We start from the raw sequence: 21839 nt of genomic DNA, 5'->3' as shown, positions 1-21839 counted from the left end.
CTTCCATGCAGGAATTTGTATTTCCATCATCCCTCAAGGGAAGCTGTTCCTTCATGGCTTCCTGGAAATGGCAGTTGTAGTAATTACAGTTGTCCTCTACTTCTGCCTTGTCTGACCTTGAAAGTACCTTTTGTATACCCATCCCTGTCCTGTGCTGCTTTTCTGTCACTGGCAACCCTCTTACTGCCTGTCCTACCCAGAGTTCGGGGAGTTCCCTGTTACCTCTGTTACAGCAGTATTTGGCTCCCCCCTGCCACTTTTTAATTCGTTCTGTCAGCTTTCCTACCACTGCTGGCTTCAAAAGTTTATTTGCTGTAGGCAACAGAGAGTCCACATATGGAGTGCCTGGAGATGCTGTCCTGGCTGCTGCCCATGCCTTCTGTTAGTGTATGTCTCCAGTTGTTCAGTTGCTTCTTAGCTTGCTCATGAAGCTGTGAAAAAGCTCTTTTTCATAGATATCCCCATACATTTGCATTGCAGATGGAGTGTCGGTCATCACTTGTGATGAGTAACTCAGTGGTTTTGCTTAGCATCACAAAAAATTAAAATAGAAAATATGTTATGAAGAGTTCAGGTGATAGTACAATCATCAGAAACCATATGCCACACAAGAATGGCAAAAGCTATTTGTTTCAGCCAAATACAGAGACCATGTAGCATATTCCTTATCATTATTTAATAGGAGGTAATTATTAAGTATTTGGATACACAGAAATATATTCTGTAGCTAGTCATGGCACTTGAAAGCTTGCCACTTGCATAGTAAAAAGAACTCTGGATATATATTGGTTCTCATGAATTACTTATTTGTTCTGCTCTTCTCTGTGGCTTCTTCTTTCCAATTTAAGTGGTTTTGGCCTCAGTGTGCTACATGGTGTGACTGAAAGGTCATTTTACAACCTGTTGCATCCCCTGGTTGTCACTAGACTCCTTCTGGTACTGTGTCTCCATGTAGCAATTGGATTAAGAAAGGATCCTACAGCTTAATGATCTGAAATAGGGATGTGATTCTTGGAATGCAAAATAGAGGAGAAAAACTTGACGTAAGTTGATGAAAAATTGAGGAGATAAAATAAAGAGGTACAAATAAAGGCAAGAATGAAAGGTAGGGCAATGCATAAATGGCAAATAGACAAGTCAATAATTAATGACAATACAAAACAACTAGCTCAGAAGTGCAAGGCCTTTTTTTTATTCTTTGAAGCTTTCCTCATTGGCCACTGTAAATTAAAAAAAAAAGTTCTTGAATGTTTTTGTCCTTCGTAATCTTCAGCATGCCAATTCCTACCATAGCAAGAAGAATTTGTCAATATTCAGACAAATAACCTGAACAGTACAAATATTGAACTTCTTACTTCTAAGTATAAAGGAATATTAGAGCTATCTAGACACATTTATTTTTTGTTGTATTGCTCTTGATTTGATGTTGTGTTTTTATTTAATCTTCAGCAAATTGCCCTTTTAATTTTAAACCCACATAAAGCAACCTCCAAAATTAAACAACTCTGTATTTCAGTTCCTGTAAATTGGACTATACAATTAATAATACATGTAGTGTATTATTTTAGAAGAATGGAGAGTCAGTTATGTATTTTTTGTGAGCTGCATTGGGATTTAGCCACCTACCTTCCATTCACATTAATGGGACTCATGCAGATAAATTGCTCTTAACAACGTAAGTTTTCACCCTTTGGTCTCAAGCTAGGCCTTCAATTGCAACCTAAAGAACGAAACACACCCTGCAGTTATGAAAGACGTATGCCTGGACATTCAGCATAAAGAGGGAAATATCAAAATAAGGTTATTTGGCAGGAACTGGGAAAAAAATGTTATTTTATAAACGGCAGACAAGACAGATGGAACTAAAAGTCATGCAGCTGAGAGAAGGATCAAAGAAGAGCAACTATTTCCTTGATGCAGGGAAGAGAAAGCAACAACAAAGTGTGCAGTACAGCGTGTGCTCCTGACATGGCCGGGTCAGCCAGCAGCTTAGAGAAACTTCTGAGCAGAGTAAAAGGGACAGGAGTCAGGAAGAGGGAAATGCATGAATATCTTGAAAAGATATAGAGAAAGAATGTGGGTTTAAAGTTCCTTCCCTGTAAAGTTGCCAACCCTTAGGCTTTCTTTACTGTTATGAAATATATTAAATTATTTTAATATTAAGATGCTAGTACCAGTGAGTCTGATTATGTTTATTTTCTAAAGGAAAAAATGGGAAATAAATCTAGTGACAAAATTTTGAGAAAAATGAACCTTCAGGCTAAAGAACTAGAGTGTTTGTATGTATCTGAGAGGGTGGTGCAGAGGGAAAGAGAGAAGGAGAGACAGAGAGGGCAAGGGAGAGAGACAAATACATTTTAATCTACATTTAAATTATTTTTAACTCAATCCTGTGATTTTTATAACCTGACTTTTTCAATGCTGGAGTTGTATTTTGGTTACAGAGTCTTATAGTGTTCAGTCTTTTATTTTTTTTAAATATTTAAATGACATTAGAAATTGTATTAGAAAACCGAGCAGGCTGGCAAATCCCCAGGTTTTTCAGATGCTCAGTTCCTGTCCAGGGTACATAACCTAGGACTCAGGTCTGGACGTATTAGCCCAGATGTCACAATGCATTTGTGTATGTGCCCCACTTGGTGTGAGTCAGCCCTCTGTAAAGCCTCGTGGTGAAATCCACTACGCCTTCCCTCACTGACCGCCTGGCGATCATTCTGCAGGAGAATGGCTGGCAAGCCGGGATCTACTACGTTCTTAAATGCATATTACCAGGAAATAGCGAGATGGTGGCTTTAGCCTCCAAGATTAAATGTGTTTAGAAGTGGTCCCTAGAGAACTGTTTCCTCAAGATATATGTTTTAACGAGCGCTTCACAGCTACGTGTTTTTGGAGGGAAAGAGGACTTTTAAAATAGATTTTTTACATTTTTTTTCAACCCAAATGCTATTCAAAAGATAAATTAAAGCTTCAGTGCAGTGACTTCATCCTGTTCCAGAATATCGTTTTATTTTATTTTTATTTAATGTATCTAGGTTGGTGGATAGGTAAATGATTGTAACATGAACGTGTTTCTCATTGATGAATGTGTCTAGAAGAATAAAGGAAGAAGAGAGGGCAAGAGGAATGGATATTAAAGTGAGCAATATATTTCAGTGTTCCTCTTGCTGTTCCATTAATGGTACCCATGAGAAGACCCATCTTACAATTCATAGCAGTTCTTTTTTCCTCCCATTTCCTCTTCCCTCTTGAGCATCATTTATACGAAAAGTATATCCCTAATATTTTCTATAGTCTTTGACTTGGCAATTCATTATTTGCCACAAACTAATTTTTGTGTGTGTGTGTTTCTGGAGTTTTACTTGTATTTTTACTGTCTGTGGGCTTGAAGCACAAATTATATATTCATTGATAGCAATGCATTTTACAGCATAAAGCTTGCTTCCTTCTGCCAGTGCTCCTTTCAAACGACTCATGGATTATTCAGGTAAAATAATAATTATCTCCCAAGATTTAAAATAAAAATAATCTGTACTGACTGTCCCTGCTTTATTGTAATGTTGGAAAACAGGATAAGTTCAAATGAACATTTTTAGTTTCTTTCTGTCTTGCTAATTTGCAGCTAAGATTACATTTCTGTGATTTTCATGTCTAATGGCTCAAGAATTCCGACATTTGTGCCTGCTTCCTGTGTTACCCCCCAGAGCCATCCATGCACTTCTTATGCTGAAGTGAATATAACAAGAATACAAATTGAACAACAACAAAACTTCATGAACATTTGGTCTTTGAAGGAAAAGCACTTTTCACATAATCCCATTGTTTCTGAAAGAACACTGACATCAACAGTAGTTGAAGCAGATTCAAGTATGGTTTTAGCAGAATGGTGAGGGAAAATGTTCTGGTGATTCCTCCCCACAGTTCACGTTATCCAGGAGCCCTCTCTTCCAAAGACTGGTGCAGTATCATGGCTATGCAACCTTCCTCTCTTGGAGGGAATATTTCACAACAGGGCTGTTTCCAAGGATCTGTATATGTATCTGCATCATTATCTGTGGGCGAGCTTGGAAAATCCAAACCCCACAAATTTCAGATTATTCAAATACCCAGTCTATTTCAGATACTTCGCAGTTTTGTGGGTGTTTGTACCAAAGTGGTGTGATGCCTTGTTAGCAATGAAGTAGCTACGTGCTAAGATTTATAATCAGACTGGAATCAAAATTACACACTGATGTTGTGTAATTCAGCTCTAGTACTGTGGCCTAGGTTGGTATCATATGGCAGTTTGCTATTATGGAAATTACCTCAGACTGGTGATAATGTTAAATGTCTGCTCATATGTTCAACTTATGTGGGAATTTCTTTGTTCCCGAAACGAAGAATGTGCAGAGGAAGAAGAGCAAACTGAGTCTGCTTAACACCTCTCACTAACACTGAACATGGTGCTGTGTGGGTGACGGTGTAAGTTATTTGAAAAGAGGAGCTTGAAAGCAAGTTTTAATAAATTCAGTTATCATTTTTCTAACTTTGTTTTATGACTTTTTGCCCAGCTGCAATAGGTAGAATATCATCTGGAAATGCTGCAATATATAATTTTTCACTGACGCTTTAGCAGTGGAAGATGGACCTTACCCAAAGTTGTGCGTAGAGAGCTGTGAAATGTGGCTCTCGAATCTCTCAAAGAAACAGTTTTCTTCACTGAATGTGGATGCTGAAAATCAATTATATGTAGCTTGGCTATGAGAGAGACAAGCTGTTCTGTTGATTTAGGCATGACCTGTGTGGTGACGCTTCATCTCCCACTGAACTAAATATTCTTTCAAATGACATATTAACGGGAGGGCATCCAAAATACTTGCTAGGCAAATGAATGTGTAATAGCCAGATGGCTTATTTGGATTTTCAGTAATCCTTGGAGGTTCAGAAAAAGGATTTATTTAGGATTCAGTAAGTTATGGCTTGCGGTTACCTGTGTTAAAGTGTCTTGAAATACAGTGGGTTATAATTGCAGATCTGTTCTGTTCTTTTCTTATTCTGCCACATTTGTAAAGCACTGTGGAAAATGTCAGCCAACTTTTCGTGGCATGGTAGGAGCACAGGTGGGGGATGTTTAAGAAATAGGGTTGTAAAAAAGATGGTAAAGCAAATTACCCAATAATCCCTTCTGCTATTCTTAGGACTATTCAAATCTTTCATCCCACATCAAATTCCTTCTATTCAAAATTTAGCATAAAGACCCTAACACGTCTCAGAACGTGGAATAAAACTTACCTTGCAAGCCTACCTACATAACTCTTTTTAACAGTTGAAATGTATTTTGGGATGCCTTCTCGGTACTCGAACACATTGCGCTGAGACAGAAACTTCTAATACAATACTATACAGGCTCGCTGTTCATGCTTTTAGCTCTGTACACGTCTGGTCAAATGTCCTCAGCATATGCATACTCTCTGCAGCTGGGAGAGTGAGCCACAGATGTTACATTTATATAAAGGCTGGCTTTTCTCCACCTGGTTTCCTAATATACGGATATATTTTTTTTCCCTGCATGACCAAGAATGGGTCCCTTTGATGCTACTGTATATTCTGCATGGAGGGGAAAAGGAAATTGAGTTTCACTGAATGTTGGGTTTTGTCTGGAACACATTTCTGCTAGGGAAAATTGAACTGTTTCTGAAGCATTTCAGAAATTCATGTCTTCTGTAGACCAATAGTGCTGCCACTGTGTGTTCCACTGGCAGCAATAGTGGACCAAAATAATGCCTGTCTATGGTACAGTTAGGAAATCAGCAAAACACTTAAAAACCAAATGTGTCACTCGAGCAACATGATGAAGTCTAAATTCTGTAGAATTCAGGAAAACCTCTCCAAGGCTGCTCGTCATCAGATTTGTCCCAGCTGTTACAAGTTTTTGGGGAAAACCTTGCCCCACACACCCAAAGTTGGGTGGGAATAGCACTGGGAATGCACAGCAGGATCACATATTTACTATGCTTGCTGCTTAGGAAATCTCTCTCCTGAGTAATTCAGAAAATAGCCATTCATACACCTAGGGTCTCTCTAGAGGCCAGTTTGTTGAGTGAACTCACCTGATTGTATTGAGTTCTACTAAAACTGTTGTGCAGTGATGTAAGGGCATGGCTGTAAGAGTACAGTAAATTCATTCATTTTTCACGGTGGCAGACAACTGGATAGTCTACAGAGAAGACAGATCATAAGATTTTCCTCCTACTGACTTGTAAGTCCTAGACAGTGCGGTATAAGTCTTGGCTTCTTTCCTTTTGGTTTCATGTACCTGACTTAGCTCTTACAAGCAGACTCCTTGCCAGCTATCTGGATATTCTTGGAACATAGGAGCTGTCTGCTTGCTCTCCCACAGGCTGGGGATAGCCTAATCCCTAGCTTTTGTAATTGAAGGCCAAATCCTTTAATAACTGACTAGGCAGAGGAAGAGCTACAGGTCTGTGCTCAGAAATGTGCTTGGGTTCTGCATCCGAGTCTCACAGAAACCCCAAGTGGCAGCTCTGAGATACCTTCCTTGCTGGCAGACCCTACGGGTTGGCTCTGGCATCCCTGTGCTTGATAACTCTCCCAGATGTGAACTACATCTAAGGGGGGGGCTAACTCTCCTCCTTGGTGTCCATAGAGATACCTGGAGGTTTCAGCTAACACCAGGACTTCCTTACCTGTCTCTGGGCACCTGACTTTAAGCTGTGACTGTGCTGAGCCTCACTGTGTAGACCCTCTGGTGAATGCCTGCCATGTGGCGGGAGACCGTCCATCATTAGTTATGTCTTATGACATATTACCCTCATCTTCTATGCAGTCACCTCCAGTCTGTAATCAACGTTGTCCAGAATACCAGCGGCATATGTAGGCGTCTTTGTGAACCAGGGCATAAAAATGTCTACCGATCCTTGAATTTAGAAGGTAGTCTTTCCACCATTTGTCACTTACCACTCACTCAGTTTCACTGTGAGCGATGTCTCTGCATGAAATGTGAGCCATAGCTATAAGCCAGATGTCAGTAAAAAAGTGGATTATCCCTGCTTCAGCGTCCTTTATTGTGATTCAATTTTTGTACATGATAGGCACTACTGTTCAACAAGCGGCACTGTCACTGGTCAGCATTTGATTTAAACAAACATTTTGAGACCATAAACTGGAAAGGTGCTTGGTCAAACAATTGATCAGTGGGTAGATGAAACTAGTAATACAAACATGCTGGAAGCTAGGAGTAACACTGGGAAAGCAGTTGTATGTTGGAAGCCAATGATTTTGATTTGCATGAGTACATAAAGGAGGATATTTCTGAAAGTAGTAGAGATTAAAGGTGCTGAGACAAAATAAAAGCATTTTTTAAACAAAAGGGACTGTTTGGGGGAGAGTGTGATCATTTTTACTAGTTTAATCTGGCAATAAGAAATACAGTACTTGTCTTGTCAGCATTTAATCTCATAATTCATATTAAGGATTCAGGAACAAAATCTCACATGAACCAGTGCAGCTTCTGCTTAAGGGGGGAGTTGTTTTTCCAACTGTTTTAACAGGCAATATGTAATATAAGTGCAAGTCTCCGGAGGTCAATAGAGTTTGCTGTAGTTATCAGGAGAAAATAGGCTTCATGGTGAGTAGAGAAAACAGAATTCTTTTAATATCTACAATATCATTTTAATGGTTGATAAAAGATTCTGTATACGCACATATACATACATGCGCACACACGCATACACACACACAAAGAGATATTAATGATATACTTCAAACAAAAACATTTCCTGCACTTCTGACTTTACAGTATATTTAGGAAAGCTACAAAAAATGCAGCAGAAGAAAGCAAAGGGAGAGAAAAAATATGGCTTTCTGTAAACGAAAGTGAAGTTAATTGTAGGATCTTTCAGTTCACACCAAGAATACTGCATGGTATATGGAAAAACTACTGGCAGCCTGAGAAATGGTGTCAGTTCCTGACATCACTCAAGCCTGTGACAAACCTCCCATTGGCTTTCATGAAACCAGAATTACATCCATTATGTTTTTCACGTGGAAAAGTACACCTACAGCAAAATAAGCTTTCAGAGCCTTAGTCCCTATCCTTTTGATTATCATTACTTACTCTGCCTTACTGTAGAGAAATCTTTCCATCTCAAAAGGAAAAAGTTGTATGTGTTTCTTTAGAGTAAATCTGTTGTCTTGAACAATATGACCAGTAGGGATCCTAAAGGGAGAAAGTTTCCCCTGAACCCTAGCCCAACATTAAGTAGAGGCTGTTTTAGAACATTTACGTTGTTTTGGAACAGGTTGCCCAGAGAGGTGGTAGATGCCCCATCCCTGGAAACATTCAAGGTCAGGTTGGACAGGGCTCTGGGCAACCTGCTCTAGTTGAAGATGTCCCTGCTCATTGCAGGGGGGTTGGACTAGATGACCTTTAAAGGTCCCTTCCAAACCAAACTATTCTATGATTCTATGATTCTATGATCTAGCAGAGCTATTTTCAGGAATTTTTATGGACATACGCTATTCTTAATAAATCCTATAAAAATATGTGCAATGACAGTATTTTTTTTTTCATATATTGATACTGAAGTCTTTCAAATATAATAGTTACAAATAAAGGTTTATTCTGTGACCTCCTTTGTTGGTTTGGCAGAAAGGACTATAGAGACAAATTTCAGGAGCCAATCTTCAGTAGGGAAGAGAGGTTGTTATTGTTTGGAAAATACAATATGGTCAATACTGTGAAAAGGTAAGCATGTGTCTAAACTGAGTACTCAGCATAATTGGAATACTACAGATTTCCCCAGGAAAGCTGGTCCTGCACCTGGTGTGATCAGAAACTGTGGTCAAATACTTGATGAAATTCTCAGCAGGTTTAAGTAGATGTAATGACCCTGACTTCAACAGATAGCTGGCATGGAGGAGAATTTAGTCTGTTAACTTTTTGAAAGCAACCATTTTATTTATTCTTCAGCTCTGAGCATTTATGTTCCAGCTGGTCTCAAAAATCACATAACTGGAAGTTGTAAAGACATGCTGGGGAAAAAAAACGTGGCAGGAAACTTGGCAGGAAACAAGACACTGAAAACTTGAGGCAGAAACTATGGCAACCTGAATCACTTGTTGAATGAAATGTGCAGGATTTTCGCCAGTGACACCTGGAGGACTAGGGTTTCACCTCAGCACCGCTGTCTTGCAGTGCAGGAGAAGGCTGAGAAAAGTGATTCCCTCCTTGATTTGGCACGTGTGAAATGGCAGCCCAAATGACATCCACACACATGCTCTTTGGAGCACCCCAATAAAAGAAGGACATGGACAAACTGGAGTGAGTCCAGTGGAGGACACCGTTGGTCAAGAGGCTGGAGCAGAAGGTGTATGAGGAGAGTCTGAGGGGGGTGGGTATGTTCAGCTTGCAGAGAAGAAGGCTCTGGGGTATCAGAGGTGTGTGGTGATAGGATGAAAAGCAAAGGTCAAAAACTGGAACACCGGACATTCAGATTAGATATGAGCAATTTTTTTTTTCACCAGGAGGGTTGTCACAGACTGGAAAAGAGGTTGTTGATGCTCTCTAGAGATATTCAAAACTCAACTGGACAAAGCCCTGCAACCTGATCTAATGGGGCTTTGCCTTCAGCAAAGATGACTTCAAGAGGTCCCTCCCAACCTGAATTATTCCGTGTTTCTGTGATACTGTCCAGTTTACTTAAATTATTCTTTTGTTTTCAAAGAGAAGTGACAATTTCAGAAATGGATCCAGCTGTTGATTATATGCTTCAGGGGGCAACGTTAATGGAGGAGCTGCAGCCCTTTTAGCTCCCTGGTAAACTCAGGCCTTAGTTTTTATTGTTTTCTACCTTCAGCTATTGTGTAGCATTGCTGAGCTCATAAAGCAGCTGCTGTGAGTGGTGTGAAAAGTAATTGCTGCATATACTTCATACGGCTTGTAAAATGATTTGGAAATTACTCTAGAGAATTGAGTTGCTACTTTTTTATCACTATAGAAAACCTCAAGATGGCAGATCACTAGATAAGCTATATGTGTATACATATATAAATATACATATGGATCCCAGCTGCTAAGGTAATTCATGCTACCTTCGATTCTGGCCCTAAAATTTGGCCACAGCCTTTTTTTTTTTCCAGAAATAATGCTAGTGCTACAATGATAACCTGAGTAAGATGGAGCTCCAGATGACATACCTGGCTGTTAAGATGACTGCAAGGGAAAACTGAACAAGAACTTGAAAGAGAAGTCTGTAAACATCAAGAAAACACATCCACCTCAAGACATCCCCTAAAATGTTAGTGTCCAAACAGGTATAAAAGGGAAGCATGATATAAGTTGAGCTGATAAAGGAAATCCTGTTGCAGGAAGGATGTATGTTGGTACATAAACAACGTAAGAGGGAGCCTCTGCCCTCCTAAATTCAGACTTTGCACGTGGGATTGATTCTTTTCTTCCAAGAACACAGTAAGAGTCCTTTATGCATCCTGCTTGCTTCAGCTTCTATTTCTTTTCATTTACTTTTTAGACAAGAATGTCCATATATCTCACAGGGTGAGCCTAGACTTTTATTAATTAAACTTTCAAGACCTTTGAAGATGAAAAAGAGAAAGTATTATTATCAAGGATTATTTAAACTACCTTTTTGTGAGGTTGAAATACAGTCCAGCTGAGAACTACATGCCAAAGCCTTAGTAAAAATAGTCAGTCAGTGGGTTTTCAGCCAGTACGATGTCAAATTAAAATTATACTTCGCAACAGTAAATTCAGTGCTGATAAATCTGTGTGGATTAAATGTAGGAAGCTCAAAAAATAAACACCTATTTTTCTCATCCAGATCATTTACCTTCCTGTTAGGGTTTTATTTTCAAAAAAACAAACCTGAAATCTGTATGTGGAGATGTAAACAACTGCACAGGGAAAAAAGTAAGTACTTTAGCAGCAGTGAAGTTTGTCCAAGGATTACCACAGTGAATAAAACCAACTTCCCTTTTAAAAGCTGAGTGTACTATTTTGGGAATGTGACCCCTTTTCATGAATAAATGACGTGGTGACATTTACAGATAAAGCAAGATTTAACTGCTATGAAAGGAGATGACAAATGTCAGGATGTCAGTAATGATCTGTGAACATAATGGTCTCTCACCAGAGCACTGGGTAGATATATAATGTAACTGTCGCCTGCTAATGCTGCCATGGAAGAAGAAAAGCAAAGCAATATGAGGAAGATCAAAAACCTCTCTGGAATCAACCTTAAAGCCTGATTGATAGGCATTGGCACAACTTAGCTAATAAATTATACTGCTAATGACTTAAAGTTTTTACCTCGTGCATATTACTGTTACACACTGTGAAATTCCTGTATAACTTACAACTGTATTGTGTCAGAGGATAAAGTGTTGGCCATCAAAATGGCTTTCTGACAGTTTCTTTATCCCTACTCTACTGCCAGGGCTTGGCTGTTGCGAAGGTCTTGCTGGAGCTGAACGGATTTACAGCAACCAGAGCCTGGTTCATGGAGCCCAGGTTGCTGCAGAGCAGAGCAGGATTTTCCTTTGGCATGAATCGGCTGTGGGAAAGATCATCGAGACTTCCTACCCGCGGCAGGGTTGTCCTCTTCAGGTATTCTCAAGTGTTATGTCTCTCAGTTTTTCACACCCTGGCAGACCGTACGTAGGCCCAGCCTTGTGATTGCTGTCACACTCGCCTTGATGACTTCCTTGGGAAACCTAGAAATATGGTAGGGAAAAAAAGCTTGGCATTATTTATGCAGTTGTCTTCTGAAGTTGTCTCAGGCAAGTGCCTCCCACCCCCGGGCCCCAAACCAAATCCCCATTTGTCTCACATATTGAGTGCTTTCTCCAGCTGACAGATAAATTGATTCCCGTTTGCTATTTAAAGTGAGGAGAGTGTCTGGAAATCTGAAGGTTTAAAAATCCTGAGACCTAAGCACAGCGTAGCGTGGAAGGCAGGGAGTTTCTTTGCATGAGCTCCCCAGCCTCCTGGCAACTTCGCAGCTCTCAGCTGTGCAGTGGGTTTTGCTTTCTTCGTGCTTTGCTTTGACAGTTAGTCGACCTTTTCTCTGAATAGGTTAGCCTGCCACAGGGCTTGTGTTACCCAGAAGACCAAGGATGTTTTCAGAGAGATGGTGAAACTGTGATTGAAAGCCAGACGTAGTCAAGCTCTGGTGCAATAGGCCAGGAAGCATTTGGCTGGTAGTTTGTTTATGAGAAGAAATATCATGGATAAAATATAAACATTAATACAATAAAAATGCCGAGCCCTGGAACATAGTGAAGATGATGCTGAACAGTGAATAGAAGTATTTTTTAGGAAATATTCTGAGTTAAAACTCCTGTTAATAGCACACAAGTCTATCTTTAACACTACTTGAATAGATATAGTAATCACAGTATCTCTCAGGCAAATCCACATTACAAAGGAAACTCATCCCAATCTGCTATATCTTCTGATCTGCACTTTACAGTCAGAGTCATCTACGACAATGGAGATGGAGGTGGCATTTTGGATAAGACAGCCAGCATTGTAGCAATCATATATTGACATCCAGCAAGGATTCACCTCGATTAACATTACCCATCTAAAAGTTAGATGTCTTCTCTAAGCGAATTCTTTTAAGCTTCCTGTAAAGTCAATGGAGAGATGTAGGCAGTGCAGAGGGCAATCGACCCTATCCTGAGATAAGTATTGTAAGATAAATTGTGCCTATTTCTTGCTATTCACTGCAGAGGGGACCCAACTCTCCAGAATAGATGCCTACTTTTGAGGTGTCTATGCTTAGGTGAGACATGTGGGAGGGGAAGGAGTAAAGAAGTGCTGTTCTAATTTCCATGGAATCAGCTGATCTGAAGGGTCAATTGCTTTAACACAACCTTGTTACTGCGCAGCATTAAACTATTAAACCTGATTAGGGATTTATAGTGAGGAGTCCTTCAACCACCATATCTTGCTCAGATGCAAGAAAATTAATGCTAAAGAAAAGAAATGCACTTTCTAAAATAGAAAATCCATAATTAAAAAGTGCACAAAAGAAGAGGAATTAAGCAAAAAACACTTGTGGTATTATGAAAGCATTGAGCTAATTAATCAAAGTCTATGTGTGTCCCTTTTTAAAAGATTCTCGGCTAAAGAGAAGTGGCAGATAGTTCTGATGTTGAATCTTGAGATAGTAATTGTGAAACATTCCTTCTTTCTGACAAAAGAGGCAAATCATTGGAGAAGCAATACAATCATTCTGACAGTAACTGGGGAAATGCCAACATCAACGCTCTCAAGATATAAGACAAAATGGATTCCTGTTTGTATAATTCTGGCGTTCCTGCTGATCCGGTGGGGATCGTTTGGTGTATTGGTGTTGATATGAATGTCCCAGTGAGTAAAGGTTATCAGTTAAGATCAGGTTTTGTGATGTGAAGCAGTAATTTTAGAGGCCATATATTAGATAATTTTAGTCCACAAAGCCTCTTCTTGAAAATAGTTTCTGGGTGGACTAACCAGGGTCTGATTACCGTTTAGGTCTAACTTTTAACCCATCCATCTTGATTCAGGGATTTCTAATCTCACATGTTTCTGACTTGTTAGATGTATATTCTAGTATTAGTGGACCATTTCTGTTTAAACTACTTGGTATTTTTCAACGTAGTTCTTTTTGCTTGATTTATTGTAATATTTAATTAACTCTTACAATTGAGTGGATTTCTAGGTTACAGTTATTGGACAGTTATTTAGCTCTGTTGGGATGAGAAACCCGTTACAAAATGTGCTAACAGTTCTACTGCTCACGGAAAACCTAGAAGAGAGTTTTACTTTTTTATTTCCAAAATACTGAGTTTTAGTGTCTGCTTTTAATGCCCTTTATACTCATCAGCTAGAGAAGGACATTAGTGGTTATGTCAGCCCTAATGCTTACTAACAAAGACTGACAACTGCTGACACAACAACCTGCCTTGAATTATTTTTGGGTAGGGAGTGGAATGGGTTGGCTTAACACAAACATGTAATTTCAGTAAACCACCATTTTCAGAAAACGACATTGTTTCAAATTTCCTTTGCTGACAGGGAGATGCATTTTTTCCCCAGACCTCTCTTAAAAAAATCATGCAGAGGATTGAATAGGAAAATGGTGCTGAAAGGAGAATTACAATATGTACTCAGTGTCAGTCAAAATCTTCCATTTTAATTTTTATTCTGAGTTCTAGTCAAGTATAAATATGTATACAAATTCTTATCCTTAATTAACTGTAGAGCTTACAGAAAGCATTTATTGCTATCCATTTCTTTCCTATCCCTCCCCTTATCTCCCCTGATAAGAGCTGCATGTTGAGTAGACACACTATAACCCCGTAATTTGAAGCTACTACTATACCATCAATTCTTCTGGATGATACCACACCTTGCCAGTCAAAAATGATTTGAGCTTAAATTGTCAGTTAAAGATGCTCTTCAGTTTTATTGTCCTGAACTTGCAGGCAGTCTATTGGATGAAGTGAATTACTTTGTTGTTGAAAATGCTCGTAATTTTGTGTGAAGGACACAATCAGAATACACAATATTTTTTCTCCTTTGCATTTCCCAACTTGCTCCGCTCCTTTGGTGCCCAAGCATATTACAAAATTGCTGACATCTAAGCTGATCAATCAAACCCTTTGCAGTTCTGTAAATGATCAAGCTTAACTGTCTATGCAGCTGTTATTTGGCAGTGCTCCATCTGGAAAATAAAACACAAGCCTCAAAAGAAGTTCAGCTAGGTTTACATTTCAGAGAGGGTTTTTTGATAGCTTGACTGTTATATAACAGAGTCTCTTGGGTCAAATTAGAAGAAAGCAGACTTTTGTCCCTTCTTAAATCTCTGATCCTTGAGTTAGCCAGATGACAATCACCTCCCAAAATAGGGACACCTAAGCAGTGTGTTGGTGCTGCGCTGGTACTCTCCACATGAATGTGCACAGCCTCACAGGAAAACATGGGATATATACAGGAGTATTATACAGGAGCTAGGGAAAGCTGGGGCAGCCATATGGTTTATAAGATTAAGAGGGTAGATATTTTCAGCAATGGATCCATTATCTGCTCCTCAGTTCTCCCCAACTCTCTACCAAGCTTAACTCCATGTCATGCAGGGGCCGGGTTGGTTGCCTTTAAAACTGCCGTTATTGATCCAATGCAGCTGTACTGTAGAGAACTCTGTATATTAGATTAGTCTCAATTCAGGAAAAATAAAATACCAGTGTTCATGAAGTGTTTCCCTTCTTCATACTCTATCCCTGCATTTAAATTATGGCCTTCCTCCTAATTTTATGAATTCAGCTAAACTGATGATACAACTTGACCTGAACATATTAAGCAAATGTACCAAACTGAGGAAGGAACACAAAATGCATGAATAGTTTGTGATTTATCTAGAGGTGGGTATGTGCCCCTATCCCTTGCTACAGATATAGAGAACTGGGCAGAGAATTGATGGTCTGATAGACCACAGGAAGTCATTCGCCAGGGCTGGAAAGAGACAGCAAATCTCCTGACACTTTATGCTCTGATTGGTCATGCCCAAAAGGAGTAACAGCCAACTTGAACAGATCAGCAAAGTTCTCATTAGCCAAATTCAGAGCTAACCTTTCCTCTCGCTGGCTGCAGAGAGAGCAAAACAGTAATCACAGTGGAAAAGATGTCCGTAACACTCTAAAAAGAAACTATCAGGCAATAAACATTGTTGATCAGACACAAAATCGGATAGAGGAAATGAAAATATATCAGTGAATCAAATGCCTTCTCTTCCTGGACAAAACACAGAGGTGAAATGTTGTAGTTATGAGCGAGAATACTTTACATGGTGTGATGGGCATACTACCAGTTGGTCCTGGTCAAGTAAGGTGGTTTTTGGCGCAATGTGAAGAAGGTTTTCTCCAAGGACCATAAAGGAAATGAAGTGCGCAATATCTTTGCCAGTTTTATAACTCTCAGACTATGTGCAAAATTACAGTCAGAAAGAACTGGCAGAAAAAAGAAAATAATAACAAAACCAACAAAACAATGTTATGTGTCGTACAAGTTGCAACATATTTAAGAGATTTTTTTTACATTCTTTCGCTTTGCGATGTGCTTTTGCCCTGCATTTTATACGCTGCTTAGTTAAAGACTGCAATGTCAAGGTACGGAAACATACAGGAAATTTTAAGCCTTTTCACCAAAACAACAATATGCATTTAGAAAAATAGTTCCAATTTTTTTCCTCAGCAGAAATTAGAACTGCTGCATTTAGAAGCACATCCCATTTCTATCAAATATACACCATTTCCCCTGCAGCTCTTTTTATGTTAGTCAATATCTTTTAATGTTATCTGATGGTTTCCTAGGAGATGCCCTAAATGGCCAAACTCACTAGTTTGATGCTGGTGTTGGATAATATCTATATGCACTAAACATCTGTTTTGTTCACTGAAGTCTGCTCTGCCCTTTTTCCACTGGTCATTATGTTCCCCCTGTGGGTTTCTAATGGCTGCTAATGAGATAAGAAAACCGCTCCATGTACACTTCCATCTTCTCCGATGGTGTGTGATCAGAAGTCTGTGCTCTTTGTTAGAAGGAATTACTTCAAAATCATTGTTAGTATTTCTTTGTACAGTAGTTTGAATGCAAATTTTACACTTAAGGACTAAAGTGCCTTTTAAAAATCTGTAAGAAGCAATTAGAAAGAGAAAGATCACCACATTATAGGGCAAAGAGTTCTATTTGTGGAAGGGTGGGCTCAGTGTTGATTCATGTTTTTCAGATGGTACAGTACAGGTTGCATCATTAATAGAAGATTAAGATGCCAAATGGGGAATTTTTACCTTCTGTTTCTGAGTCTTTCACTGTAGGAAATCACCCAGATATGGCTAGAGGTTGATTTTATATAACATGATGAGCAGACAGAGCGTTCCTCAAATTTAACAGAGCCTGCTGTTACTGTGGGAAGAGGGGCTGACAACTTGGGTAGTATCCATACAAAGCTATAATTTCTAATCTGTCAAAATCACTTCCCTTTAGAAAGCCTGATTTCATTAGCATGTTCTTTATTGGATGTGATTGTCTCTCTTAGCAGCTTTCCTTTTACAGCTGTCAGAAAAGCCAATCAGATTATACCAAGGGCAGGAAATAAATAAGTCTTTTTGCTGTAAATTAATTTAGGCAAGAATAAATCGCATATGGCTAGATTTAGTTCCTACTTTATGAAGTGTGAAATTTTAGCAAGGTAACAGATGAGGGCTCTAAGAGCAGGTATTGGCATAAATGTGGTTACAAACTGTATTTCTTCTGGCACTCTAGTGGTGGGTATAGAAAAGATACTTACATATAACCTATGCCTCATAAATGGCAAACCAAGCTTTCAGCTAAACTGAGAACATAGGCAAAACTGCTGTATAACTGTCTTGGACAGAGAGGCCAAATTAAGCTTTTCTCAGATTCTGCCTATGCTGTACTATTCTGGGGTAATTCTAACCCAAACACTGAGAATTCCTTTAAGTTCATTTTCTTCATATTCGATCTCCTGCACTATTCAATTTACCAGTGTAGGCTCCACTGCCATATCACTGAAGTCTGAGATTTTCGTACAGCTTGCTGTGCTCTTCTACCAAGGAGGCTCCAGGCTGAAGCTTGCCTCTGTTCGTCTCTTGCTTTGGACCTGAGCATGTAAGGTAAGAAGGAGGCAGGTGCTTTATGGAAACCTGCTTATCTGCTTGATTTGGCTCTTATGTTATGGCTTCAGAAATTTGTGAGGAAAAAAGGATCAGATGGTTATTGTTTTTAAAAAGTATTTCACTCTGGAGAGTAAGACAAAGGACAATCCCTCAAAAGGCTTGTCCCATTTATCTGCTAAGGTTGAACAAAGAGCATTTTCAGAAGTCTTTAGTATAATAAGAATGATGTGATGAGCATCATCATAGAGGCTACTCAGTGTGTCAGCTGGCTAGTCCATCTTTCCCTGGGCTGTTACAGCATGAGTTGATAGCAAAGCTCATCAGGGGAGCTGTAGCTTTACTTTTCAGTCACTGTGACCCATCTGGAGAACAGGTGAAGCTGTAATTTTTTGTAATGAGTCTTTCTGTACAGGTGCAGAGAACCATTCTAGAAGCAGTCAAAGCATACACCTATGGTGCTGTATGATTAGTTTGGCTAAGAATTTCCTTTATTTTGGAATCTGTTTAAATTGGAAATCTTGCTCAGTTTTCACTTCTGTACAATCTATTACTTGTTAGAAATAGGTAGCAAGCACTATGTGGATCAGTCACTGTTTGCCTTACAGGTGCTAAGTAGTTGTATTACCTGGGCAGGTACAATATGAGTCCCAGTGACTTTTCATTCTGCCCTGAAATAAAGGTGAAAGGCCCCATAGTCATTATTAATTGTAATCAAAGTGTCTTTCCCTTCTACAAGGTAATTGGTCTTCCAGCTTCCAATTTTGGCACAACTGCATTTCTAAAGGCTCATTAACTATGCCACTTAATTTTATTTTAGAGCTAAGAGAATCTTCTGATTTTTAAAAATTCTTCCATTTCTTTGGCTATCTGCAATAGTCTAGCTGTTTTTTTCTCTTCCTTTTTGCCAGTTCCATATGGGCATTTAAAAACAGTAATTCTGTGTCTTTTCGTGTGCTCCAGATCTTCTGCAATGCCAGTCTCTAACTGACAGTTTTTGATCTGTTTTATGATTACCCTTCATCTGTTGCTGGCTCTTTTCCTGTATGCTGGTAATGGCTTTGATCACCTCTTGGCCAGAATCTGTGGCTTCTCATAATTCCTTCTGGAAAGATTCTTTGTCTTCTTTTAATTACTTTTTACCATTACCTGGCTAGCATCCATTGCCTGTTGTCTGGTCCACTGTGGAAGCTAATAGGACTCTTCTGCATTGGGACACTTAGGAAAGTCAATCCAGACTAAATGTTAAAGTTCACGCTTCAGCTGCATTAAATCCCTGTGTAGACAGCCTTGTTAGAAGTGAAGACGACCTTAATTTTGTTTAATTTAATACATACTAGAAATGAATTAAGCTAAGTAAAATTTAACCACCTCAATTTTGAACAAATGTGTCTACAGAAGGTTTGTGAGATTTAACAAATCCATTTTAGCTTCATACTTTTTACTCATGTTTTTGTTTTTTTGAGTTTCTTGTAGATAAGACCTCAGTTTTCTTTTCTATAGGAATGATCTTTTTCTTCCAGCCTAATTTTTTTTTCTCTTTCTCTCCTTTTCTTGATGTTTGACTGTCCTCTGCTCTTTTGGTGGCTTTCATTACTTTCTGAGGGGTAAGGAAGATTACAGAAGATAGTTGTTATTATTATTTTATTAATTTACATTATAACAAGCTATATATCCGCATTAAGTTCAGGGTCATGTTAAGGTGGATGCTGTAAACACATGCAAACATAGAATGGAGTTCATGTCACATAACCTTCCTGGGAAAAATGCAGGCAAATGGAGTGTACCCTCAGTAAGTTTGTAGATGATCAAAACTGAGTGGACGGGGTGGTACACTAGATGGTTGTGCCACTTTCAGAGAGACGTTGACAGGCTGGAGAAATGGGCAGAGAGGAATCTTACAAAATTCAACACAGGATAATCCAAAGCCCTGCATCTCGGGAGAGTTAACCCCATACACCAGTACATGCTGGGGGCTGACTGGCTGGAAAGCAGCTTGCTGGGCAAACCCTTGACCTCCTGGTGGACAGCAAGATGACCATGATCTAGCAAAACACCCTCACAGCAAAAGGTCGAGAGAAGTGATCCTTCACCTCTACTTACCACTGGTGAGGCAGCAGCTGGAGCACTGTGTCCAGTTCTGGGCTCCTCAGCAGAAGAGAAACATCAACAGACTGCAGTGAGTCCAGCACAAGGCCACAAAGATTATTACGGGACTAGAATGTCTTTCATATGAGGAGACGCTGAGAGAGCTGCGACTGTTCAGCCTGTAGAAGAGAAGGCTCAGGGGCATCTTATCAATGTGTGTGAATAGCTGATGGGAGGGAATAAGGAAGAGGAAGCCAGGCTCTTCTCAGTTAGTGCCCAGTGACATGACAGGAGGAAGTGGACACAAATTAAAATAGATGAAATTACATCTGAATAAAAGATTTTTTTTTTTTAATTGTGAGTGTGGTCAATCACAGGAACAGGTTACAAGAATACAAGATTTTTTTTTTTTTAATTGTGAGTGTGATCAATCATAGGAAAAGGTTACCCAGAGAGTTCGTGGAGTCGCCATCCTTGAGTCAAAACAACGCTGGATACGATGCTGCTCTAGCTGATCCTGCCTGATGGGGAGGTTGGACTAGATGATCTCAAGAGGTTCTTGCCAACCTCAACCATCCTGTGATGTAACACCTAAAATATTATTACCTTAACAGAGAAGATACAGTTATAACACCATCCAGGACAAGTTGTGCTCCCAGTGTCACAGTGCATCACTTTCAGACTTGTCCCATGTGCTCAGGCTGCTCCCCTACCTTCTGAAATTTCCTACGTTTTAATTCATCCTTCCTGAGGTAACCCAAGCCTTTAAGACGGTAGCGAATTTCCATAGCTTGGCACTGAAACAGGACACCAGAAAAACCAAGGTATATAGTGTGTGACTTCATAAATTTTATCCCACAGAACTGCTTGTTCTTGTATATTATAAAGCTCCAAACACTGGACTCTAAGCCCACGACCTTGTTCCCAGCTGTTCCTGCGGGCTGCTGATCTGAAGATAAAGTTAATGACCTAAAGGCTCTGATTCCATGGGTTTAATAAGGCAAGTTTAATAAGTATGCTGACTTTAAAACTAGCATGAATCCAGTAGCTCCTAGTAATGATGATGAAGAAGACTTATCTTCAGAATTTTTTTAATATGTATTATTTTAGGACAAGGAGGAGAGACAAGGATGTGAGACCTTCTGTAATGGAAAAAAGATGAACTCACGCTACTCTATCCTTTTGCTGTCTGCTAAAATTGTTTCCAGCAAGTCTGTCTCAGCAGCAGACAAATGAACACTCCCATTTAAATCCCCTTCTGTCTCATAGGTAGACATTTGCAAGCCAAAAAAGAATCATCCTCCTTACTTCTCAAAAGTATGGTCTGCCTTTCAGATAATATGTACTTTCCCAACCTTGTCAGGTGAGGCAGTGCTTGAAAGCTTTTCAGCACTTTTGTATAACAAGTTATCTCAGTAGGAGATTTTGCAGCAGTCTTTAACCCCTTTTGTATTCTCATTCTATCTCAGAGATGTCTCATGCAAGCTAATAAATTCCATGAAGTCTCTCCTTTTTCCACAACATTAATCTCCCATCAACTAGTAATGAGCCTTGGTAGGTTCCTTGTGAGAATCTGAGCAACCACGTTAATTCCTTAAAACTTCTTTAACAATTGTGATCCTATTAGCAGAGAGTTTAGGAATGTCTGATCCATACATTTAGCCTTAGGAGCTTTTGGTGGCCTACATTTATTGTGTCCTGAAATTCCTAAAGCCCTAGGAAGATGCTGCAAATGCTAAGTGCATAGATTTCTGCTAAACTATCTCTGCATACTGTCTTACGTAGCAAACTGGAACTGTGCTGCTAAAATCATGCTTTTTCATGATCGTTTCATAAGCTGAATGACTTTTGTTGAAAAATTAATGTAATCAAATACAAAATTTATATAGGTTGCTGCATGGTTTAGAACACGTGAAATGACTGCTGATTCCTTAGCATGCTGATGTTTCCCATAAAACATACCAGCGTACCAGGCAGCATACAGCCAACACTCATACTGCTAGCCTTGGCCATGTGATTTCCCACACGGCTGTGTGGGAACTCACTCTTTCATTTTA

Source organism: Mycteria americana, chromosome 3 (genome assembly GCF_035582795.1).
Source record: "Mycteria americana isolate JAX WOST 10 ecotype Jacksonville Zoo and Gardens chromosome 3, USCA_MyAme_1.0, whole genome shotgun sequence".
Classification (NCBI taxonomy): Eukaryota; Metazoa; Chordata; class Aves; order Ciconiiformes; family Ciconiidae; genus Mycteria; species Mycteria americana.
Note: the sequence above shows the minus strand (reverse complement) of the source record.